This window comes from Vidua macroura, chromosome 6 (assembly GCF_024509145.1).
Source record: "Vidua macroura isolate BioBank_ID:100142 chromosome 6, ASM2450914v1, whole genome shotgun sequence".
Taxonomy (NCBI): domain Eukaryota; kingdom Metazoa; phylum Chordata; class Aves; order Passeriformes; family Viduidae; genus Vidua; species Vidua macroura.
In genome coordinates this window covers 41,353,814-41,376,036 of record NC_071576.1, presented here as the reverse complement: position 1 = coordinate 41,376,036, position 22,223 = coordinate 41,353,814, and positions in this window count along the sequence as shown.

Genomic DNA, 22,223 nt, shown 5'->3' with positions numbered 1-22,223 from the left:
AGTTCTTGACTCAAAAGCTGACCCAGATAAGTATTGTCCAATTTTGCTTTACATTAAGGGATGTGAGTGCCCGTAAAAATAATTTCAGATGGTACCAAACAGTCATAACATAATAGCACACTTAAATGCTATTTGTCTTGGATAAAGCTAAAAGCAAGAATGACGAGGAATGCTCTCTTTTACTGCACTGTGTTTAAGCCACCCAGACTCAATTATGCAACTTTATTCCCTGTGAAAATTGAAGCATAAGAACTCTTTATTCCCCTATGTATAATAAATCACTATGCAGGGCTTTCTGTGTAAAACCAACTAAGGTATTTAAGGCCTTGACCATGCAGAGTGATTTAAATCTAGCGAGTTGCTTCACATTTTTATACACACTTTAATTTGAACAGGATGAAAAGTACCGGGCATGTGCAGACCCTACATTCTAAACCTGTAAAATGTACTTACATTGCATGCAAGTAGTTTACTGATGCTGCCATCTTGGGCATCACACTCTTTAGTTAATCAGTTCTTACCAGAGGCAGCCTGAAATGAGAGCCAGGCAGGAAGGATAGTCTGTTCCTCTCAAACCCCACATGCTGCCTAGAACTGCTGCAATGAAACCATAATTTTAACATATGAACAAACCTTTTTTTGAAATGTGCTGTCTCAGGGAGATAAAGCTACAAAGTCAGTCTGAATAGAGCTCCAAATTGAATGGAAAACCAGCAAAGTTCACTCTACTAGAAGCATTTTCTAGGTCAGATAATTTGAATTGGAAATGTGGAGGCAGAGGAGGACGACCTAGCCCCAGTGGCTGCATATGTCTGTACATATATATGTATAATATTTATATCACAGTACTAGATTTGCAACACATTGAGTTGATATGTTCTAAAACAACCCTTATGTTTAAAAATTAGCTAAATTCTTTTGCAGATGCAATCATACAAATGCAGCTGTCTGAATGTCACCCTATGTTCCAAATATAAGCATTTGTATTTATTATTGTTCAAGGAAAAAAAAAAAAAAAGAAAGAAAAGCTCAAAAAATTAGTGACTTTTGCTGGGTGTTGATGTGGCTAAATATGCACCAATCCAGCAAGTCAATACATACCAGCTGTACTTCTCTCTCTGACCAAACTCACTTGCACTTGACTGTGAAAATGTTAAAACTCTTTCTCATGGATCTGTTTGTTTAATTTTGAATTTGTCCTATTAACAGAGTCTCTGTTAGCCTCATAATGAAAAAAGGCACTCACTAAGAAAAACAGCAGAGGGTTTCCATATGACATTTCAGAGCAATGGAAAGACGGTACCATCTCAGAGCAATGGTATTGCATAAAAGAGCTGCTTTCAAATGGTGAGAGAGGAGAGCAGGTACTTCCTTATGCACACAACTGTCATGAACAAAGGTGATTTATAGGGAGAGCAGTAAAGGAGCTTGTAACAGAGAATAAAGCAAGCAATGGAGACCTCATTGCTCATCTGGTTTTGTCCACCCTCAAGGTGGACTAATGCCACTCAATTTAGATACAGTCATGCCAGAGTAACAAATCAGGGTTACATCTTTGTATCTTGATGGCACTCTATTCCAAACAAACATCACAAACATGAATATTATTGCACTGTATCACACACAAAGCTGAGGCTCTGCCATTGCCACAAAGATGGGGCTAGGGAATAATAAGGGTCAAAATAGAAATACAGAGATACATTGTTCATGGCTCAATGATGGATCCCCTTTCTTTTGAAGAATCCATGTTGGATTTTGCCAGGCACACATTTATCTGAGACTATAGGTTACACAGAGGTTACTCTTCTTTCTGAAAAGAGCAACACAGCAGGTGATCACATCTTCCCCGCTTAAATCAGAACTCTGTGTGTAGGAAGAAAACATGATGGACAAAAGCCCAAGTGAAAGTAAAGTCTGCCCTAGTTCAACATCTTTTAGTGCAAAATGTCTTGAATATCTAGTTAGCACCAATACTTGCCCCTATTATGAAAACCAAAATGAAGATTCTTCAGGAAAATATCCATAAACAAGGATAATAATAAAGATTCAGATCAAGAAATTTTGTGTATGGAAACAGACCCATGAGATCTACCTTGCAATCAAAAGGATTCTATGATTAGAAGTCTTCTCTAGTCTTATTTGATCTGCTTATGAATTTACATTCCTTCCATATTTTCCCTTAGATGAATGGTCAGCAGCTGGAAGTTTATCTATCCATCTGTTTCTGTATGTACAGAATTAACTTTATAGCCAGAAAGTGCCAAGCCCTGCACATTTAGTACAAAGGTAATGGAAGGCACACTAATGCTTCCACTGCCCACACTGGATATTTGACTACCATTGCCAAAACTCTTCTGACATTTGTCTCGCTGTCTCCCACATGTTTACAATGATGTTCCTCCTTCCAGCACTGACCCTCTCTTTAGCTGTCATGGGTACATTCAGTATGCTATTAGTACCTCAGTTGGCTCTTTTTGTCACTGTGTTGTAGCACTTTATAGCTGACCACTTCAGTGTATTTGGACAAATAGTCAATCATGTCCCTACAATGCAGATGTTTCAGTACCTGCTCTATTCCCTTATTTCTTTGTCCTAATGCTTGCATTGGCATTTTGGAATAGGTTGCTATATGGTCTCTGTGTCCAGACAATGGATCTTCTTCTGCAAGAAAACAAGGGCCTGTGAGTGAGGTGGAGGGGACCCATGGACCCTCCTGGCAGAGAGGTGCAGTGCACACTAGGGACCAGATCAGGCCATGCCACAGAGAGAATCACAGTGTAGGTAACATCTTCCTGTGCCATCAAAGCACATATTCAGCTCCCTGTATTCCTCAGTCCCCCCTGGTGCATGTGCCTCCTGCGGGACCCTTACAGAGCATCTCTCCACAATTTTTCTGTCTCTTTTCTGTCACAGTCCTCTCACTACATGTTCAGTCCTGCAAATGCAAAACATAAGTGAGCTGTAAGGACAAGTGACTTTCTCTGATCATCTTTTCAGCTTCACTTCTGTGAAGAATTGAACAGCTGTATTTTGTTTGCTTTGTTAGAAGATTATATTTTTCCAAATATAGGAAATTTTTCATGAATGAAAATTTGTGAAAAGCTGTAGATGCATAAAAATTTGTTGTTCTTGACAATTCATAGAAAATAGAAACACCATCAAATAACTCAGTTGACCAGTCAGGCAAAGGAGATTGCTAGCTCTCTGTGGTGATTACTCTAAGGAATGGTTGTTATGAACAACCTAAGCAGTTCACCAACTGAGTTATGTCCATCAAGACAATGCCTCCTCAAAAAAAAAAAAAAAAAAAAAAAAACAGTTGAAAGAAAAGCCTCAAAAGCCAATCAGTGAAGAAAAAATATCTGGCTATCTGCAATTAAAAAAAACAAAAAAAAATCTCATAGGTACATTTCTTTCCTAGGCAAGCTGATCTTCCCTGACTGGAACATTCTGCCAGCCAAATCCTGTTCCAAACATAAAAAATGGACTTCATTCCTTGAGCCTTGACTTGCTGTTTGAGCTGCAGCTAAGAAGGCATTTATAAAAATCATGCAAATAAACAAGCATTATTATTGTTGTTGTTGTTGTTGTTATCTTTTATTATTATTATTGCTACTACTGTTGTTGGTGTTGCTGTTATAATCATCATTATCATTAGTATCACTATTAACAGCAATATCATTGCTATTAAACAAACTGCTATTTCTTTCTATCTCCATAGTTTTTGAGAGCTACAGGCATGGATTAGGACTACACTGTGCCAGCTTTAGACAGTCAAGCAAAGTGCACAGGGATAACCTCCTTAGTTTATGGCCCTATTTACACCTGTACCCAGCTCTGCAGGAGACGGATAGAGGGGGGATGTCTGACTTTCACACTTGGTTCTCTGAAGAAACAATAATTTTGTATTTGACCTAAACATCAAAGGGACAGTAAATACTAGTGAATAGATTAAGAATGATTTTCACATTAAAATCTCACTGTAAATACTTCGCAGTGATGAACAGACCAGTATTTTAAAATGTCTGCTCTGACAACTCTTAATAAATTACAAAATGTCTGAACTACCCAGAGCTGCCACTACCAACCTGTGCACTTACAGCAGAAAATGTTTTATTGTCAGACAAATGCTTATGTGGTTGTATTTATGCAAGAGACCACAGCACCTTGTGAGAAGTAAATCACCTATGTCTATACCAGTCCCTTCTCCATCTCCCCTGAAAAAAAAAGGCACCAGGTGCTGTGTCAGCCTCTGCCAAACGAAGAAGGGTTTGGGGTTACCCAGCACCAAAGTTAAACAGAATTACTCACATTATATGAGAAAACTGTGATGATAAAGCCTTTTCTAAGAGGTCCTTCATCTTATGCCATCAGCTGTAGTCTAGGCCCAAGCATAAGGCTTTCCCTATGGTCTGAGATCTCACTGTGAAACAAGGGCTGTCACTCATATATCTCCTGGCAGATTATATTTTTACTGCGGGTGATTGCCTGTCAAACTGCTGAATTTACAAAGCTATCAGTGAAACCTCCTTCAATTTCCTTGTGATTGCAGTGATGTTTCCTGTTGCAAATGCCACGTTCTTAAAATGTGAGCTTTGTTGCTTGTTTCCTGAATTTGCCTTAGCCATTCTGCCCAATTTTACACTAAAGGACGTAAGCAAATGAAGCAGTTGGTACATGGCAGGTTGTGATGCAGACCTATGGTTAGTAATACACTAAAGGGTAAACAACTTCAAAGTACCTCACATTTACTTCAGACTTAGGCATACATGTGGATAGTTTCTGAAGAAAAGCTTAGTAACTCCTGTAAATTGTGAATCTGTGTCTTAGAAATATAGACTGATATAGTAGTCCAGGTTGGAAGGGATCTCTGGAGGTCTCTAGTCCAACAAACTGCTCAGAGCAGGGTTATGCTCAGTCAGGTATTGAAAAGCTCAAGAATTTTTCTCATGTTATATATTCGTATGCAATTCTGCTGCTACTATGAGGCTGCATATTGACAGCATGTGGCAAATATCTATAGCCAAAGAAATTGAGACTATCAATCAATAGAGATAGAACATTATTCTTCTCATCCTGAATCCTGTCACAACACGGGACAGTAAATATAATGAGGGCAGCCAGAAACACACAGCATATTCTTGTTATCAAAAGCAAGAAAATAAAAATAATTGGGAAAATTATGATTATCAGGAATTAGTGGTTTAGGCCACTTAGAGAATCGTCATCAAAGATATTAACAATGGCAGGTTTAATACAAATTTAAGAAAGTGTGACAAAGTCTGATGGCAAGGTTCACTCTATTGCTACAACATGGATGAAACATACAAAGGAAAAATTACAGTCAATTTTGAATGGTTTACACAGAAACTATAGATGCTAAAGGGTAAGGACACAAAGAGTAAGTGTAAGGGAGACCCTCCCATCGAGGCACAAGGTTCAGAGTTGGCCCCCTTGCTTTCCAAACTCCTGTTCAAGATTAGGTGTGGCTAGGTCCAATCCTAGTCTCACACTTGGACAATTGCATATTTTTAAAGGATTTAGCAGCACTTTATTATTTACTTTAACATTTACAAAATTATTCAGTAGAATTTACTACAGTTACAACAGGTACTTCACTGCAGTTCAAGACAACAACATACACAGTATATGTTCTACAGGGTGCCTAAATTGATTCACACACAAAGACACAAAGATGTCCATATGTAAATGTACGAGGACATACCGGTTAAAAGTTCCCCTCAAGGTCAGAGAAGTACTCATGTTGAATGTCTTTGAATTTCTCAATATTCAAGGGTTGAGCCTCAAGGAGTGGGGTATCAGCCCAGGCCCCATCATCAGCTTTTGGGTAGTTCTGAGTATTGCAAAATTGAGAGTTTGCAAGCTCTTATAGGCATCCCACTCAGAGAGAGATGCTGTGGTCCAGAAGAACTCAACAGACCTAACTTAGTACCACTGTTTATAGGATCACAAGGCTTTAGTCACCTATCAACCTCCATCCTGGCCATAATTCAAGATGGTAACTACTGTAGCTTTTTAAAAGTCCAATAGCAGTGGTATCATTCCTCTTGTTCTGTGATTCAGGCAAGTAATGTTCCAAGGCTCTCTATTGGTGAGTGGGTATCTCTTGTCCCCCTCCTTAGTTGGGCAACCAAAGTTCCTGGTATGGACAGTGCTGCCCCACCTTAGTCATACAAGATTTTCTGATAAGCCTAAGGAAAACTTCAGGAACCATCACTTCATGGCCACGTGATGTCCCTGAGTCTCACTTGCCTCTAATACATCATTATCCTGACACCTTACTACTTCATGTCTTAAGCCATAATAAATGCTTATTGTGTTCATAGCCTTAAAGAACCATGGAAATGCATTACTACTGATACACTTTGGGGCAAAGACAGATTTCATCATAAAATAAAACCAGAGCCATAACATCAAGAAAAATCTGAAAAAAAGCACAGAGGGAAACAGGTATCTTCTTAGTATCCTGGCCTGTCTCTATTTTCAAGTCATGGGAGTTAGGAGGTGTGTACTTGACCCCACTTTATAGGATATGCACTAGCAACAAAATAATTCCTGTATTAAATTATGAGAATTTGTGTTTCTGTACAGAATGTTTCAATAATATAAACCACCAGCTCAGAGACTTTGTGACCAGGATACATAACACACTCCTCTTTCATCTTTACAATAAGGCTCTTATTATTTAAGGCTTATCCCTGCTGCTCTTAATAATGTAGAACAGGCTTATATAGCTAATTTCTTTAGCATTTGTCAGTGGATATTTATTTATGGGAGGCAGCTGTCACACTCAAAACATGCTAGACATTTCCTTCACAAAAGAGAAACAGCCGGTGTGTACAGAAAAACCTGCCTTTCTCTTTGATCTGTGTTCAGACCTTTAAGCAAGTAGTCAGCCTGATATGCATCTTATGTTACAGTGGGCAGCAGTGGGTGTTTAGTTAGCAACTAGTGATAAGGCACAGAGGTGAAATCACCTATTTTATTCAAGAAAGTCTACCTATGAAAAGATATTTAATTTCATTCTTTACAGTGGTCCCGCTGGACATTTTCATTTTCAACTTTAGTTTTTTATGATGTCTTTCATCCCAAAAGATCTTCAAAGACACATTCAGCTGCATAAATAGCTTCATCCTGGTATAAGGTTCTGCAACTCTTAAATGACATGTACAAGTTACATGACTGCTCAAGGCAGTGAGTGGTAGCCTGTAATAATTACTACTAGAATTTGATAAAGCAGTTATATTTTTCTTCAAAAGTTTAGATATTCTCTTTCTGGTGTCTTCAAAAGGAGCTTTTACCTGTTGCCTGTTTAGCAGAGTATCCCATCAAATTCCTTCTGACTTTGACAGGTTTGGTATAGATGCTAGAAGGACAGCAAACATGGGTGTGAGTCTTCTTACTAATGTATATTTCTTTAACCCAGTTAAACAGCTGATGGGATGAAAATGAATTGTGTTCAGTGTTTCTGAAACCATACAGGCTCCTCTTGTAGGACAGTCCAGGTTCTGTGTGGATCTCAATTCAGGGAGCCCAGTGACTCTCCAGCCAGGTGGATCAGACAGCACAGAGTGCCAAGGGATAGCTACTAGGTACCTATTAAGTGTGTCTCATATCTTATTATTTGTCTGCTTGATACCCATGTGTTCAAATTTATAATACTGCTTGCAATGTAGCATCTTGTCCTCGAAACACAGTACTCAAGCATTTTACCCATGTAATATCTTCTGATTGCAGGTACATATGTACTTTATATGTTTGTTAAAACCATATAGATAAGATTGAGCTGTTTCTAAAAATCGCAGCTAGTCCTCCTGTACAAATTTATTTGCGTAAACACTGGATACCAGCACAGTGAGATATCAAAAATAGATAGAAAGGATTTAAGGGTGTTGCTAAAACTTATTCCACATTGCATTTTTTAGACTTGAATTTTTATACTGATAGCTTTTTCCAACATTATTTAAACACTATGAAGAATATTCATTGTACACAAATCAAGCTGGCCATCATTTTCATTTGGTTTCTACCTTTCTAACATCAATATATATAGCATTTTGCTGATTCTGCAGACTGAAACCATTTATTTCTCTTTATTTTCAATAATCATGCAGGACTTATAGGTTTGTGAGGAAGCTAGCACATAGATCATCAATAATACAGTTTTACTCAAAAAGTTGAGTTTTTCTGGTTAGTAGCATGCAGACAAGCAGCAGCCTTAAAGATTTAGGTTTAAACCTAAATACTTTTTGTATTTGTCAGATGAGCAGATTTAATTTAGAAATACAGAAAGGCAATACATCTAGACCTCCAGGACATTTTACCACATTTTTTCAGAAATGTGTGGTGAAAGATAATATTTTCCAAGCATCTGATGTGTCATAATATTTCTCATTTTATTGACATAAACAAATGGCAAATATTTTACTTTTTAGAAATTTATTAGACCTGACCATCCCTAGCAACCTTTTCTTCATTCAATTTAAGCAGATTTCCTACACTCAAAATGTCATTCACAGGTTCTGGGTTGCAATTCCCAAAACAGTAAGAAAAACAGAGCCAGAAATACCAAATGTTACACTGTGAAACCACAGGTCACTAGTTTGCACTCCAGGGATTCAAAAGTCTAATGTTTCTATTCTGTTAGGGAGTATGAGGAAAAGGAGTCAGTCTACAACAGGGGCCAGAAGACTTTGCAATACGGTCCCCAAAACATGGATGATTGTGTTAGGAACATAATTATTCTCTTAAAGGTTGTAGTAATTACATCTCTAATTTTGTTTGAACACAGATTAATTCACTCTGCTAAGATCTAGGAGAAAAGAGACCTCCCCAGAGTTCATTAAGAACTGTTTGAAGAATTTTAATTGCAAAAAAGGTTATGCAGAAACATTTCTTCCTACAGAATAAATAAAATAATGAGAAGCTACTAGAAATTTCCATGCTCATGTAGAAGGATAACAACTGTGTGCCCCGTGAGAGTCACTTTGGTGTGTGTAAGTACAAAAAAGACACAAGTTTTTCTAAGCAGGTTTTACTGGATTCATGGAAAATCAAAAATAGAGGTTTCAAACAGCCCAATAAAAAGGTGGACATACTAAAAAAGAAGAAAAAGTATTTTTCATGAGCTGCACAACCCAAAAGCACATACTTGAGAAATTAAAATTATAATCCACATTAGGCAATCCTGTCTTTAAACTGACTATAATCAATAATTACCAGTTGTCTCAGTATTTTTGTAAATCAGGATAAATATTTCACCATAGATACACCTGTCACTAGGAATGAAGTCTATAACATTTGCCCATGAAAAGTAAGAAGAATTTTTTTTTCAAAACAGTATTCTTTCAAGTGACACAGTTAACCCCCAGTGTACTTTTTAAGCCTTTTCACAGAGACAGAAAATACTGTAAGGAGAGAAAATTAGTCAGCAAGCCTTTCATTTCTTAAATTGAATTAATGTTTTAATTTTTTTTGTTTTCTTAATTGAATCTAGGAAATCCCCTGAAAGAGAAACCAGACACTTTGACAGTACATTTTTAAAGACCTGAGTTATTTCATTTGAGGACCACTGTGTACACGCTGAACAGCAAAATGACTGCCAAAGTCTTGTACAGAACATTAGCTTGTCATGGGTGACATGAAAGAAATTTCATCTGTTGATTTGTTTAGTTGGTTGCTTTTTCCTTGTGCTTTTTCTCTAGATGTCCTGCTGGAACAATGACCACACAAAGCTATTCTTCTTCTGGGTAGGGGAAGAATGACAGGTGGGTCTTTTCTATTACATGAAGAAAAAGGTTTCCCTCTGCAGTGGCAAGTACCTTCCTTCCCCCTTTTAAAAAAGAGTTGACTGGCATACAATCCCTTCTTGCACAAGATTGTATAAAAAGAAATCATTATTTCTAAAGTATTTAAAGTAGTTCTGCAGGTATCCAAGAAACAAAAAAGAAGCTCAATCTGTTAATGTCCATATTCTAATTGGATACCTAATTTGCAGCACTGGAGTTGCACAAAACATGTATATACAAAACAGCAATTAACCTTAGTTCTTGGCATTTTTTTTCTTCTATCCAACGTGGGTCAGTTACCATAGAGATTATACCTACAAGATCTGCAGATGTGAGTCAAAACCAGCTAGAGTCTTAATCTCAGCCACATCTCAGTATGGCACCAGGATAATTAAAAATCTGCTAAAAGAGAAATAAAAGTGCATCTGAAACACTAAAGGAAGAAAAAAAAAAAAAAAAAAAAACACAGTTAAAAGGAAAACTGCAACGAGGAGGAAAGGACTTTGAAACACTGGCCAGAAAAAGTGTCCTTTCATCAAGACAAGATGTCCTGGCCAGACCTCAGGGTCTCCTCTTGAAGTCAATGCACTATGAGCTTCTAGTGTCTCATGTGATTCAGAGTTCTGCCCAGAGCAGGGCCTGGACTGTCTACCAGCTCAACTCAAAGTGTTTAATTCCTTAGAGCTGAACCACACACCAAGGCCAAAAACTTATTCCATGCAGCAATTATTTTCAGCTGCCTATGTGTAGAGCTCTCTGTAATGGTCCAGGGAGTACACTGAAACCCGAAATTAACTGTTCTAGTCAATGCCTTATGAAGAAAATATTAAAATTGACAGGAATTAGCATCTTGTCCTGATGAGATTTTTCTCAGGGGCTTTCCTGCATTTTTTATAAAAGCCAGAAAAAGAGCAAAACCATTGTTTAAGGAATGAAAGAGAAAAGACACTTCAGGTTTTGATTATCCTCCTAATTTTATTTAGGATTGCATTTTGTTTACCTTTCCAAAATTACCTATATAAGCATTCATATGATACACTTGCCAGAGAATTTGTATAACACCTACAAATAGAATAGCTTTTTGCACCATCTGAGAGGCTTTGTTAAAAGTCCTTTCTGCAATGTATTCAAAAGAAAATTTGTCTGCACAGTGTTCACCATTATGGCATGGATATTTCACTGAGATAAGAAACATGGGCTTCAGAAAGAGAGAAAAGTGCACAGAGTGCTTGGAAAACACACATGGTCTTTTCCTCTGCATCAGAAAGGAAATGAAAAGTACTGCCTGTGTCCCACAGGCTGGATCATGTAGTGCATTACCACAATTTTATTGGAATCATCATCATAAAGTTCATGTAGCATCACTCAGGTTAATGCATCACAAAAAGCTTTACAGACTGAAGAACATCTAGAGAATTAAACAAATCATGCTAACAGAAGAAAATCAAATATAGAGAGAGCCATATAGAGGAGCTATATGAGTGCCTACAGCAGTACTCTGTATGTACACAGTGTCTTTTAGCTGACAATTGCAACTTTCAATGATCTGGGACTCTGAGGTGGGAACACCTTATTTCTTTCTTTCATCTCAAAATAACTCAGTCAGAAATACAATCCACATTACCTTTTACAACCAGTGCTTCAAACCAATGTACTGCATTACCTTGAAGTTAAAGCAGAAGAGATGAGAAAAAAAAGACCTGAAGAGATAAAAGCATAGACAAAGCAGGGGATTTTTACCTGAAATATGAGCAAAGTTATAGATTAGGTAAAAGTACAAAGCAGAATCTTGGAGAAAAAGCCTGATGTATTTTGCTTTCTTGGGGAGAATATGAGAGTGCACCATAATCCCAGAACTCCAGAAATGTTAATTGGTGTCTAGAGAAGCGGGAGTCAGTGGGGTACCCCAGCAACATCATGGAACTCGGCTGATTTATTTTGAATAAGTAGTTGCAGCCACCCTGAAAGCAGTATGGAAAGAACTGGTTACTGGAGCCTAATGCATCCTTCCTGGCTCTTATTTCTGAGATTATGGCTATACAAATTATTATTAATTACTGTTTGTAGAGTACTCTGGCCATGTAAATCACTGTTCCTTTGTAAGTCACATGCATTATTAATGGTATAATTCTCATGAAACCAAACATCTTTATTTTACTGGGCAAAGCATGTAGAAGTTAACAACCAAAACAGAACAGCATTTCTGTAACAGAACAATGCCATTCTTCTCTTTGAAATAAGGCCAGGTAGTAATCCCAGATGAAGCTGAAGTACACGACATGGGAGGTTGAATATCACTCACTATACCATGTCTGTGTGCAAGAGAGACAGAAAGTGCCATTACCTCCACTTGTGCATGAAATCCTATTCAGAATGTTTCAGTGATATGGATTGGAAGGGTAAACCTGCCACCTGGGATTGCTTAATGAACATTTTAATTAGCAGCAACAATTAACTAATTGTTAACCTGACAGGAGACAGTACAGAAGCAGCCAGTCTGCCTGCCTGTGTGGTCCTGAATGCTATTTTAAATCCAGGAGTCTTGCAGCATATTAAGACTTTTATTTGTGGTTGGAACATGATGGCTAGATGTATTTTTCCTAATGCATCTCTCTTAAGTGAAGTACCACCACTGCCTTAAACAATTTCCAACAGAGTAATCAAAAGTTAGCAGTTTGCCAGCATTGACAACACTTCTGATCAAAGGTAGATTTTTTTCCCTATCTCCTACTTTCCCCCAAGGGAAAAATTAAAAAAAAAAAATTAAAAAAAAAAATAAAATAAAAAAAAAAAACCTAACCAAGCAAATAAATAAACAAATAAAACACAACAACTTGAAGGATATTGAGATCCTAAGGGTCAAAGTTTCAGATGAAGAGGAAATTTTAGAAAGACCAGACCAGGCAGAGGAGTATCCTAAAAGTGACTATGGCTTTTAAGAGCAACAGAATGGAAGATAGTTCTGGACCATAAAACCAGCTGGTATGAAATTAGAGTCCTGCACTAAGTGCACAGAAGGAAGTGTTGATCCACATGTCACCATGGAAAAGCCTGCAGTCTCTGACCCTACCACTAATTGCACGATGGCACTGAGGCCCTACCCCTGCTCATCATTGAGCCCAGCCTGAGGCTGGGGACCTGCTGCAGAATTTCCTAGGCCCTCTGATCTTTGATGCTTCTTAGACCAAGGTCCAAATTTTATAAATCCATTGGAAATGTAAATGCTTGTCAGCATTCTTGAAACAGATGGTTTTACTTTAACTACAGCTAACCACAAGCAAATTTCACAGTACTACTTGTGTACTGCCATAATATGTAGTAATCTGGACCTTTGCCATGAAGGAATTAAAGGAACAAGCACTTTATGAGAAAGTAATTTGGGCTTCCACCTTACTTGCTCCAGATTTTTAGCAAAACACTAATTAGATCTATTTCTGAATTAAGAAATTATAATATGCTGGTTGATATAAAGAGACACAGCAATGTAAGCTGTTAGGTGTTATCAAGAATTAAATAGTTTCACATTTCTCTGCAGTTCCTAGGCATTTCTTCCTTAAATTTTACTCAGACACACACTAGTCAATTGATTATCAGAACTGTGCTCCTCCACAACATGGCTTTTTAGTCCACAGCCACCCCCCACTGTTCTACTCATCTCTTCACAGCTGCTTCCCATGCTCCAGGCACCACATCCCTCTCTGAGTGCTGCCAGCTTTAGCAGTCAGGACGTCTGGGGCCAAAAGTGTTGTGTTTCTTTATAAGCCAATAGACCTTCAGTGCTCCTGTGAGGCATTCCACAGTCCCTGTATTAATGTCACACACACACAAAAAAATGCAACTTCTCTCTGAAAACTCTTAGAAGCAGAGGAGTAAGATGTATAACATTGAGAAGGAAAGAAAATTTAGAATTCAGTCTACATAATGTTAATTACAGTCTCTCACTCAGCTTATTTAGATTATTTCTGATTTTGTTAACACTATGTAATGGAATGGTCTAACATTAAGTTTAAATTTGGCAGACATTCAGTGGTACAAAGGAATAAAATCACCATCCCAGAATGTTCAATGCATTCTGATATTCAAAATCTAGGTCTAATTATATGGCAGGTGTATTTGTACTCTGCAGAATTCAATGTAGCATACAAATCCTTAGCTGGCTGAAAAAAACTACCTTAGGTACCAAAAATAGCTTAGGTATGGCAACAGAGGTGTCAGTTTTGGTTAATTTACACTTTACCCAGGCAATCTTTGCTGCATTAGGATCACTCTTTCTGATGCAGCACTTACAGAAAAAAAGGTGGTCCCAGGAACTCGGTCCAAGGAGAGCTAGAACAAAACACACATGGAAGAGTCCTGACTGGGCAAGATTTTGCATTTAAATTGATGAACCCACAGACTACTGGTGGGGAATCATTCACTCTTGTCCTCTACAGCAGCCACCACCTACAGCCCAGCTCCCATTGTCTGGGCCTCTCTGCCTTTGCAAAGTCAGGCAATAATGGGATGTGGCCTATGCCATGGCCTTGCTTCGTCACCTTACCTTCTGATTCCTGATCCACCTCCTGCATCTATCTAAAACCATTCCAGGTTCTTCGTGCTACACCACAATCAGACCATCATGTAGTCTTCTCTGAGGTTTGACTTCTGGTTCATTCAGCAGCAGACATTGCTGTTCCTACTCTCAACAAGCCTCAGCCTGAACATATATGATATTTTCACTGGATCCTGACAACAAGTTGACACCAGGCAATTCCTTTGGTGGCACTTACATTGGAGAATTCTTCTTCTGAAGGAAGATGGTATGAATAGCCCATATCCTTCAGCAGGGGCTTTTTAGGCACTCTGGCAGGCTACTTCCTCTGACTGCTTCAAGCTCCACTATACCTGAACTGACAAACTAAGAGTCTGAGTTTTCAAGGCTATCAAGAAAAGCTAGCACCTTCAACTGGCATCAAATTTTCTCAAAGTGCTATAAATAGATGCCTTTTGTTTGACTTGTTCTTAGGGGTAAGATGACATCAATGAGTTTTATAGAGGTTAGAATTCTCTTATCTATCCTTCAGTATCACTATATGTCCTATATTAAAAATTTCTATTGGGGAATGCACATTGTCACCTTATCTGGTATTACCCCACAATAACAATAAAATAAAAATCCAGACCACCTAACTATGTGCCAAGAGCACATCACTACTTATCTTTTCTATTTTACCGTGTAAGCCTGAGATTCTTTCATAGCCTAAAGTACTTTTTACAGCTTATCTAGCTTCAAATGTGCTTTGAAATACAAACCTACAGCTTTGCAATAATGACACTTTCACATCTTCTGATCACTTTTGGGAAATCAAAACTGAAAAGCACATTTGAATGGCAACTTTGGGTCATGTGCCCATGCACTGGAATTCTTAGCTGAGGCATCAGGACGTTGAAAGGCACAACAAAGACAGAGGAGCTGTTCCATTTTGTAAGATGTACTTGGAGGACAAGAAAGTTGGAAATGGCATAACACAGTTATTTGAGGATAAACTGTTATATAAGAAAGAGGCTTTAGGAAGGAGAATAAGCAAAATTTAATACAAAAGGCTAAGAAAGGATAGAATTTTTTTAAGATTTTCTTTGCATTCTGAGCATCTCAGATCAACAGATCACAAGGTATCACAGGCAATGGAGATTTTTATTCTTTATTCCTACTCAAAAAAAGGCAAGCAGACACATTTTATTTGTCCAGGCTTGCATAGCTATTGACAAAGGGAGAAGACCCTCTCAAAGAATCCATAGCATGAAGACAGAGCTAGAGGCAGATTTTCCTGACTCCAAATATGGTGGTATACTTCACTAGGTCTCTCTCCATTTTTTCCAAAATTTCCGTTTCCTGAAAACATTAACTGCTTGCTGCGAACAGGAAAAATTAAACTTGAAATGATTGAGATATGTTTCAGAGAACTTTTTTAAGGGTTCATACAATTAAAGTCAGATTCTTCTGAAAGTATTTCAAGATGAACTTCCATTCATAGCTTGAATGCAAAGCAATAAGAGTTTGCATTTTTAAGTGGAAAAATGAATGGCATCCTTTGTAACTAACCTCCTCATTAAGTGTTCCTCCTTCTTCCTTTGGGCTTCCCAAGTCACTAGTTTACACTAAGTTAAGCTTAGAGTGCAGCACAGTTGAACAATCTGTATTTTTACCATCTTCCATTCCATTGGAATTCTCAAGGTCAATCTACTAATCAGTTCATTTTTCTCAGAGATTCACAAGGGTTGATTACCCCAAGGGCATCACTAATTAATATTCAGGTTTGAAATAGAAGACAGTTAAGTTTGATGCTAATTAAAGCTGGAGAGTTTCATCCCCAGAAGCCCACAATGAAATCAGTTTTAGTGTTAGAATGTGTTTTGCAGCACCTATTTTTTTCACTTTTATTATTTCAGAAATTCCTTCTGGAATCAAATGTGCCAGACCTCTCTTCTGTCCAGTTTAATGGTCTGAGACATATTTGTTTAGCTTTAAAAATCTCTGCTGTTATTTCAGAAGTCATCAGACACCTTACACATCATCATGAAATCTGGAGGGACGTTTGTGAACATCCAGCAATTTCTGCACTTTAAATCATTTGCAAAACATAGAGTCTGCTTTGTCGTGCAGCCTTGCCCTTCACAGGAGATCTTAGTGGCCATGAAGGTGTTTAGAGGATGAGAGAACTTTTCTTTGACCTCACCCAAGCAAAATTGATTATGACATCCCTGATATACATCCAAAGCTCACCGAAGACCTCTTCTAAATCCTGTCAAATTGGTGGGAAGACTACCACCCATTTAAAGAGACTTCAGCTCACATTTTACAAAGACTTGAGAAAATGAAGCTTTATGTGTTGCTAATGCATATTCATATTTTTAGATATCTTTACCTTATGGAGTTCCTGCCATTTCTCATTTACCCCCAGATACCCAGAATAATTAGTTTCGATACACTTCAGGAACTATCAATAGCCTATTAATTTGTCATTTTCAGGTTTACACACAGGACACTGCATCACCCTCAGTGTCACTGACATTTGATGTCCTGCTATTTTCTTTTCTTGAGAGGGCCAGGGTCTCTGAGGGACAAAGGACTGGAAGTAATGTGCTGCACCCATTAAAGTTAATTGCATGCAAACATTAGATGCCAGACACCCATTTCAGTAATGAAATATGGATAAGGATTTGCTGAAAGCCATTTATATTAAATTACCTTTATGATAATATTTAACTTTTTGGTATTAAATATTTAGTGCCTTTCTGCTTCCCCAATATGATGCACCTTAAAACTCCCATATTTTTGACAGAACTGCAGAAAATTGAACAGGCTGACTATTACCTTCAATGCTCTTCTTTGAACCAGAGATGGATAAATAAGTTAGAGGTATGAGCATCTGCATGATGCAGCACTGGACTAGGTGCCAACCAGTTGTGGCCAAATGCAGAACATAAAATTTCAGAGACAGGTCCAGACTCACTGTCATGTTAAAGAAGAAGCCAAGATAAAGCTTGGTGCCACTGCAGCAGCACTATCTCAACTGGGAGCTCTTACCATAGTAGAGTCAGGATTTCCCCCTGCCCTGCCCCTTATAGAAAAACCCTTTCCCTCATTGTTTGTTTCCTTTGTGTTCCACAGTAATTCAGAGGGGAAAAAACAATAAAACATCAAAAGCAATTGTGCATTTTGGCTCTGCTTCTCTTTCCAATTTAGGTAAACTTGATATTGACTTCAGCTTCCTGGGTAGATAACATGGGAACTCTCTGTGTACCAGCTGCTTCTGCTCCTAATGATCAAAAACAATAGTTCAGATTATGTTTCAAAAAACAGCAAAAGAGATGCTTCAGCTGCTTATAAGGGAAAGACTAGACTGGAATCAGCATTTATAGCCTTGAAATACTGGCCTCTGAACAGACTGGAGTGACAATATGATATACAGAGAAGTACCCGGCTGCTGGTTGTGATCAAAATCTCAAGTGAAAGACCATGTAAATAAAACCCATCTTATCGCTGGCAGTATCAAAGATTATAGAAGGCATATTCACTACTCTACACAGAGATGCCCAGTCCTGGGGATGAAGAGAAATTAACCACAGGAATATTAAATGTCCAGGGAAGTGGATGGTACTTGACCTCTTACTAAAGTGTATCTGACTAGATGTCTGAAAAGTTGGCCAAAGCAGTTTAATTTTACCTGTGGCAAATATCCCATGTAATTCATAAGCATCTATGTATAATTCACATTTAATTTCACCTAAATGCAAAATCACTGTATATGATTGAGATTAGTTCCTCCCCCATGCACTCACACTGAAGTGGGTTGTCAGGTTTCTTCTTCTCTCCAAAGATAAAGAAAAGCTGGATATAGCTCTAAAGAGTACTGCAGTACATTTTCAGAAATGTCCATCAAGTTTCTTCATTTGCTCAAGTGCTTCAAGGAGAGTTTAGACTACGCATTCAGTCATTGTCAATGATAATCAGAGGAGCAGCTCTGTTTCTTTTCTCTGCATTCAGCCAAAGCTCATGGATGAAAAACAGGTGCTTGAAGTTGAATTCAAGCAAGTTGGGCCAAGTGGCAGAGTGCACAGCCCACGGAGCTGGCAGTTCTGGTGCAGGCACCCAAGGCTACTGATACAAAAGCCCATTTGGTCAATGCTGTGCATAAATTGGGTTCCTCAGCTTTCAACATCAAGCTCTCACAGTGCTTCATAGGAAAATCCAGCTAGTGAAGAAAGCTACAGCACATTAGTTCAGCTACAGGGCTTATAGCAAATGCACCTACCAGTCTTCAGCTCTGTAGATGAGCATCCCAGAGGATGTGAAATTAAGTTCTTAGTCTTGGTCTCTATCCTCAACATGTTAAATGGCTTGAGGCCAAAATAAGCTAGAAGCTAGGCACCCAGAAAATGAGAAACACACACATGCTGTGTTTTAAAAAAAGCTTTAAATGACTTGCCAACTTCCTAATAGAAATCTCCTACAAAGATTTTTCTTTTTTTCACAATAGATAAAGAAATGGAGAAGCAAGCATAACATCTATGTCTGTAATATATCAGGCAGCTGCCAACTCACAAGAATTTGCTTTACTTCCTGAAGGTCCTTGTCTTATTGGCTGCATATTGTTTAACATCTCCAACACACAACAAAGGCATGTCACATGAAATAATTTCACATCCTGTGTAAGCCTGATTCAGTCCACAAGCAGGGCCAATACTGTGCTGTGAATGAGGCTCCGTACAGAAAGGTACCACCGCTGCATCATCAAAGCCCACACTGTGAGACATAAAAGGACAGCTAAGATTTCAAGGGCAAGTTTGGTCACATCTATGTTTCTTGTGCACGTTAAGACACCATTATCCAAGCTGTCCTACTTATATTGCCCAGATGGTGCAATGACCTAGAGTGAAAAGGTGAGCAAACACAACACAGTGTGCAAATCCACTAGTTTGGGCCTGAGTGCTACCTAGGCCCCTGAGCTAGTATAAAAACATAACCTTTATTAATACAACATTTACTGGTTTTTGGTTAGGGGAATTCACAGTCTTAATATTATTCCTGTTTTGTGTGAAGCTTTTCTCAAAAGATGCTACCCAAGAGTATGAGCTGAAAAGCAAGTTCTCACTTGTGGAAGCAAGGCGAGATCTCCTATGAGAATGATGAACCCTCAAGCATGTCAATCTGCTCCATAGGACCTAGACCCAATTCATAAAATCATTACTCTCTTGTCCTGCTTGAAGAAGTGCCTCTTCAACCACAGGATAATGTTGATAAAACCTTGTTTGACTGAAATTCAGCTTGGAGGGTACACACTCTGAATGCTGCTGCTGGGTAGGATCAGAGCTTCCTGTCCTTCCTGTCCTCCATTCCCTAGGTTTTCCTTTGTACCATCTCTGTGGTGTGCCACTGTGTTCATAGAGCAGCGAGCAGAAAATGGCCTGTCATCTTAGGAGTCTACAAATTCTTACCACAGAAATAGCAGGTAATAATTATGTCTCTGCATATACTGGGGCAACTGAGTCCAGGGGATTTATTCATAGAGGAAAAAGGTGCTACATTTCTGCCGGAGCCTTCCCCCAGATTGGGGTGACTCCGGGTGGTGGTAAAGTCTCTCCTCCAACCCGTGCCTTCAAAGAAAGACTCAGTAGTCTTCAGTCGTCTGGTCTCAAGGCAGTTTATTGCATGTTATCTCAAGGCACACAGACTCCCTGACATTGTCCCTGATTTCTTCTCCCTCTGCGTCTCTCTCTGCGTCTCTCTTCGTCTTCTTCTCTGTCCCTGTCTCTGTCCCTGTCTCTGTCCCTGTCTCTGTCTCTGTCTCTGTCTCTGTCTCTGTCCCTGTCTCTGTCTCTGTCTCTCGAGGGGCTGGTGCCATCTTTTATATCACACATTACGTATTAGGTGTTTATAGTTTTTCCCCAATGCCTATTACCTATGTTGAACAGTGACTTTCTACTCTAAACCAATCTGTGAGTGCCAACACCACCAAGAACATGGGGAACAGGAAGAAGAAAGAAGGAGGACAGGGCACGCCCAAATCCCTCCATCTTAGAACCTCTGACCCCCATGTACAAAACTCAGACCCCTCTGTACAAGGCCTAAAACCCCCCTGTACAGCACTCAAAAATCCTACCTTTCACTTTGTGACTACTTCTATTATAATATCTAAACTTTTGTGATTTCTTGTTCTTCCTGCAAGGTTGGTAAATTGTTCCATGGGTCAGACTCAAGACCACAGGGGTTCCTGGCCGCCTGCCAGGGTCTCAGAGGCTTCTGCCCTGGGCCCGGAACATCCAAGAGTGTCTGAGGGACACCTTGGGTTCCGACACATTTCCTGGCCAGGTAAAGAGATTTGTATGGTATTGACTGCACATTAAAAATAATAAGAGGTTGTTTGTTCAAAACTGGAATTTATTATAAGCAGCTTCTTTCCAGCCAGTAGTGTGGGCCTAGATGTTGAGCTGCCTTTCAGCCTGCTGCAGGTAAGAGATAGCAATCCTCATGCCCTTAGCCTCATCCTCAGAACCGTCATGTTATGGCCAGCTCTTCTGACCAGGCTCTGCCAGATCCTAGCAGCTTCTTAACTCTGCTACTGCATATTATTTTCTCACTGGGTGAGGGCAAGGGTGCTGTAATTCCCCAGTCCTAGACTGCTAGTGTCCAAGATCAGGCTGAGAGCAAATGATCCACTGTAGGCTCAGCATTTGCAAAAGCACAACCTGGGCTTGTCAGGTAGCAAGTAACTTTGGCTGTGAGTGGCTCATCTTGGCAGAAGGAATGCCAGTCATTGGAAGCTGGTGACATTTTGCCTGCCACTATCTACAGATGCTCACTTGTTACGAGTACATGTTGCACTTGTCTCACGCTTTGTAGCAATCAGCCCTTTTCTTGGATTTAGGTGAAATGGTCTGAAAGGTACAAAGGTTCAATGGGTATGGGAGCAGCAGTTTAAGAAGTTGTTGTGATGCCTGCCCAAACAGCTGTTAAAGACAATAGAAGTGCCAATGCAGAGCTGGCAGAGTATTTCAAGTGCTTTCAGAGCACAAAACTGTGATGGAAGTGACAATCAAATGATGTCCCAATCATCTTGTCTCATTGGAAAAAGCTTAAATGTACAGTCATTTTCAAGAAAACAAAACTGGTCATAAGGAAAAAAAAGGTTTTGTTTGAGGGCTTGAGTGGTGTACTGAACAAGTCAAAACATACTTTAAAGCAATTGTTCATAGCCAGTGCTTTCATTAGAAATTTCCAGGGGAAAATGAAGCATATCAGGAAGGTGGAAAGCATTAAAAGCATAGACATGACTTTAAACCTCTATCAAGAAAATAAAGCAAACTTCTAAAGAGTGTCATACCTGATGTAATTCCATCCTGTCATGAAAACTAACCTCTAAAAAATTTTGGTTACCCAGTCTCCAGAAATGTATGAGAAGGAAAGGAAAGGGAAAGGGAAGGAAAGGAAAGGGAAAGGGAAGGAAAGGGAAAGGGAAGGAAAGGGAAGGAAAGGAAAGGGAAGGAAAGGGAAGGAAAGGGAAGGGGAAGGGAAGGGAAGGGAAGGGAAGGGAAGGGAAGGGAAGGGAAGGGAAGGGAAGGGAAGGGAAGGGAAGGGAAGGGAAGGAAGGGAAGGGAAGGGAAGGGAAGGGAAGGGAAGGGAAGGGAAGGGAAGGGAAGGGAAGGGAAGGGAAGGGAAGGGAAGGGAAGGGAAGGGAAGGGAAGGGAAGGGAAGGGAAGGGAAGGGAAGGGAAAGGGAAGGAAGGAAGGGAAGGGAAGGGAAGGAGGGAAGGGAAGGGAAGGGGGAAGGGAAGGGAAGGGGAAGGGGAAGGGAAGGGAAGGAAGGGAAGGGAAGGGAAGGGAAGGGAAGGGAAGGGAAGGGAAGGGAAGGGAGGAAGGGAAGGGAAGGGAAGG